The 5,019-nt window shown below is 34.8% G+C and overlaps 1 pseudogene; it reads left to right on the top strand.

Moving 5' to 3' along the window:
• Positions 1-269: 269 nt before the first annotated feature.
• LOC140502702 (cofilin-2 pseudogene) lies at positions 270-768 on the top strand (annotated as a pseudogene).
• The last annotated feature ends 4,251 nt before the right edge of the window (positions 769-5,019 follow it).

Here is a 5,019-nt window from a genome sequence, read left to right as displayed (position 1 = left end):
AGAGACAGAGAGAGAGGGAGAGAGAAATGTAAAATCATTCCATATGTACTTTTACTTCTATTTATCAGTTCTTTTTCTGAATACAAACAGCATCTTCCCTCATATGTCCTTTGTAGTTAATTTGGTTATTTCTAACTCAAGATGACTTATTTGTTCAAGTTGCTTTTAAAACAACATTGTTACCTCTTTTCATCCTCTCCTCTCTCTCCTCTTCCTCTACTATCACTGAGTAAGGATCTGCTACTACAGCCTTTACTATCCTGGGAACTATGACTTCTTGAGTAACTGTGAATGATGAAGTAATTTAATAACATGAAAGTAAGGAAATCCTACACAAGAGAAGACCAAGAACAGCAGCTCTCTTCTATTAAATGATGACAAACCAAATAAATGCAGAGCAAGCAAAGCAGATCTTGGTGGGTGACATTGGTAATACTGTTGAGGATCCATGCACATGTTTTGTGAAGTTACTATTTCTGAATGATTGCTGATGTTTTGTGTTCAATGCCACACAAAGGACAGGGGAGCCTAAGAATGAAGAACTAGTTTTTTTTTTTTTTTTTTTTTTTAAATATCCTGGGTTCCTGAATGTGCAGCTTTAAAAAGCAATATGATCTATGCTGGTTCTAAAGATGTCATAAAAAAGAAATTTACAGGAATTAAACACAAGTTGCAAGGAAATGATTTGGATGATATTAAGCATCTTTCAATGCTTGGAGAGAAATTGGAAGCAATGTAGTAGTTTCACTGGAAGGAAGACCTTTCTAAAATCTGAAGTGGCAAACAGAAGGAACTTCCATTTCTGCAGCTGCATCAATTGAAATAGGGTTAGGTTTTTGTCCCTTACCATGCCTCACCAGAAAACATAAAGGAAATGTCACTAAATTAAGCAGCCTACCAGTGATTGTTTTTAGACTGATTTATCCTGGTAGCTATATGTAGAACCTAAGGAATGTCTTTGCATCACATTTTACCCAAAACAAATGGCATTATATGACTCTGTTGCAGAATTAAGATGAAAATGATAGTAAATAAGAATAGCTTAGAAAATTGCAAAGGGTTAGAGAACTGAATGCCTTTAAAGTATGATCCACTGGTCAGATGCTGTACTTCATTCAGTATAATGTAGAGTTGTATTTGATTGCACTCCCTGAAGTTCTTGTGCTTTGTACTCTTAACCTGCCTTTAACACAGCTATTGTGACACGGCACTGTGTATAAACACACACACACATATCCAGATCTGCAAATACATATACACACATAAGTGTGTATATGTGTGTGTAATGATGCATTGAAAGCAATCTTACATAATAATGTTGTCCCCTTCAAAAAGGAATGCCAATTAAGTTGTCATAACTGTCATCAAACTATTGTAGCACCTCAGTACAAATATATGTATTACCTCATGCCTGTTACCTCCATATCTTCCTAAATGAAGCAGTTGTTAATCTCGTTATTTTCATTGAAAGTACACTACAAGAATAGGAGCTAAGTGTTTACCATGGAGTTTTCCAGCACTAAAGAAAACGTAATTATAATGGCAGGTTCTGTATGAAAACAGCCTTACATGAATTCTTTTTGAGATCAAACTTCTCACCTTCACAAAACTGGCCACACTGCAACAAAACATGTTGTTAAAAAACAACAACAAAAAAAAAACAATACTGCAGTTACAGTATGAAATGTTCTTTGGATTTTCTTCATTTCACTCTTGATTATTTCATGCAAAACTGTCCAAATTTTTTCCTAAAATCAAGTTCATCAACACCATAGTATTCCAATATCATCCTAGAACAGTGACTTAAATAGAGTCATTGGTAATTGAGTATTTGTTTAAATTAACTGGATTCATGACACTGTTATTCCCTGAAAGACCTACCTTTTCTATGGTGTACCATAGTATTATTCTAATATTGTCTAGATTGCTAGGAGGTAAAAATTTTCAAGTTACCTAGTGTGGTGTGACCTATTTCTCAGACTGTTAAAAAGATAAAAATTAACATAAATATAATCCAATGACTGGCAAAAGAGACATAGAAAACATCTTTCATTGTTTTAAAAGCAAAAGGAAAAGAATGGATAAAAGAGCAAATAAGAAGAGGGGATAAAACAAAGGGGAAAAGAAGAAAGGAAGGAAGGAAAGATGGGAAAGGCAAGGGAAGGGAGAAGAAGATAGAAGAGGAGAGAAAGGAAGGTATTGGAAAGAGAAGTTGAAACTGGATTCCATATTACATTGCTATAGAAAATCATGGTTTTACTCCCTCCCAAATCTTTGACTCATGTTATCAAATAAAATTGTCATTCTTGATATTGTTTAATGATTTTTTAATACACAGTAGCATGCCTGAAAGAACAAGAAGTCTGGAATGCATATGTCTCCCATTGGTTTGGTTTTTTCCCCTAGATTCCCAGTTTAAAAGATATTTTTGGAGTGGAGATATCTGGAGGAAGAACCAAATGTATTCTGTTCCAACCTATTTTAATTCTACTGTAGATTCTAACATCACATGTTCACAAGCATATAAAATTGCCTTGAAATGACTGCTTCTACGACACATTCATTCATTAAATTTATTTATCTCAGTGAGAAAATAAAATTGACTTGGAACCTGTCACTTTCACATATTTAAAACTATCTTGTTGAGGTGATTTGCATTAATCCAGGTTGATGATGACAGTCTCCTTCTATTCAAATGCTTTCCAGTTTCCTATTAGCTATTTTTCAAAGTCATAGCACAATGAAATCATTAGAAGAAATCTGTTAGACAAGCAGCCTCCTTCAAGGGTCCTTGAGCTGGTATCTTCTCTGTATATTACTTGTATATCTGGTACACAGACATCTCTCAACATCTCATACATTGAAAAATCTCTAATTCAATTTATTGGACCACTGGCAGTGGTCATTTTCTTTGAATGTGTGTTCATCCTTCATTGCCGAAGAAGAGTGTGTCATCAGAGAAATAATGACATGACTTGCCCTTGACTTTGTTTTGAGTGACGGAGGGCAGTGTAGGTCACCAGCCTCACTTCTCCTCCAGAGTCATCTGAATCCAGTGACTAGATATTCATAAGGATAACTAGAGGTGACCCAAGATGAGGCATTTGGGGGTAAGTGACTTGCCCAAGATCACAGAGCTAGTCAGTGTCAAGTGTCTAGGGTGAGATTTGAACTCAGGTCCTCCTGATTCTTGCACTGGTGCTCTGTGCACTTCACCACCTAGATGCCCCACTAATTCTTTGTAATTAGTAAATTAAATTACATTTTTTTATCTCTGGAATAAACAGACTTCAATGATGGGGAATAATTAAAAAGATAGAGAATAAAAATTTCAATAACCTTGCATGATTAGATGAATGTGAAATTATATTCTTTGTAACTGCAGTCATCTTTTATAAAACTATTTCTAATAGTGTAAAATAAAAAGAACATAAACAATTAGGGAGGAATGACCTTCTATAATGTCGATCTTATAGAACTGAAAAAAAAGATCAAGGCTAAATTCTTATTAAAACTTTAAGTTACATAAGAAATTACATAAAATTCAAACTGTCAAGAATTGGAGAAAGCACATCATCATTATAGTTTTTTTTATTTGTTTTAAGTTATCTTCTTTTTTGCTTTGTTTTGCTTTTTGTTTTGGGGTTTTTTGGAGGTGAGGGGAGTGTTGGATATTTGACTGTTTCCCTAGAAAACAGGAGATAAGGCAGTCTGTCAAAACCACTTAATTGAACTTGCATATAAACAGCAATGGCATGATTTGGAAAGAGAAATGATAACATAATTTGCTTTCAAAATATTTTTAAAGGACAATTCAATTGCTATCTTCCTAATTTGATGCCCTAGAATACATTGCAGCCACGGATAGGCAAGTTTGGGTAGCCACTGCACCCTCTCTGGGAAAAGAAAAAAAATGTTATTCAGCTAAATGTAACAAATCAATATGTAAAACAAGTGGAGGATTTACAAAAATTTCATCTCTTCTTACTAATAGTGAAGTGTTGAGATTAGCAGAATAGCAAGCGTAAAAGTGTTTTTATATGTAGTTTTGCATATGGCTGTGTCTTCTGTTCAAAGAATTTATTTTAAATAATGATGAACAATAAAGTCATTTTGAAGAGCTAACTCTAAATGAAGATAGAAGTTATCCAGTTTCCTAATACTTTCCCTTAATTTATACTTGCACATTTTGTTGTATTGTACAACCCCAGGGAAAGCCCTTTGTTATTCATTATCAAGAAGAAATTCAGTTGATTGACTGAGAGTCAGCATGGTGAAGTGGAAAGAGTATTCAATTAGAGACAGGAGAAATAATGGGTACAAGTATAATTATATCCATTTTGTAGATGAAAAAATGATTATGATTTATGATAAGAGGTCATTGGTGCCATACTGGAACCTTGGGGAGAAAAATGTGAATCCTGTGGCAAAAGTGTGACATTTCTCTCAGAGGGATCTATTCACATCAGGGGCATGGGGCTGCATTTCACTTATGCACTCCACCATGAAAGGATACCCTTTTTTATACCTCTATTGTTACAGTTTTGTTCAAGGTACCATGACATGGAGAGCCACACTTCCTTTCCTTTCCTTTTCTTTTCCTTCTGAATAGCATTTTAATATTTTGGTGGACTTTTAGAAACATTCATTAAACTGCATAGAACAATATTTTTAAAGTTCATCACATCCACAAATTTGGACTGGCATTTGGACTGAATCTAGACCATGACTTTAAACATAACTATTTATTATAGTAAGTCAACAAGAAAAGCCTAAATCCCTCTATTCTGTGAGAACTGAAACATCAAATTGAACGAATAGTTAAGCTGAGTAGAATCATAGAATTTTAGAGGTAGAAAGGATCTTCTCATTTTAATGGTATAGAAACTGAAGCTTCCTGGTAGCTGTGAGCTCTCTCACCCAGCGTGCACTCGCCCTCCCCTGCCTCCAGGTGCGGCACCACCTCCTCTCTCTCTTAAGGGTTTAAACTTGTCACTTCCAATTGCTGCTCTCGTTGTT

This window comes from Notamacropus eugenii, chromosome 4 (genome assembly GCF_028372415.1).
Source record: "Notamacropus eugenii isolate mMacEug1 chromosome 4, mMacEug1.pri_v2, whole genome shotgun sequence".
Lineage (NCBI taxonomy): Eukaryota > Metazoa > Chordata > Mammalia > Diprotodontia > Macropodidae > Notamacropus > Notamacropus eugenii.
This window is presented reverse-complemented; position numbering and strand designations above follow the sequence as displayed.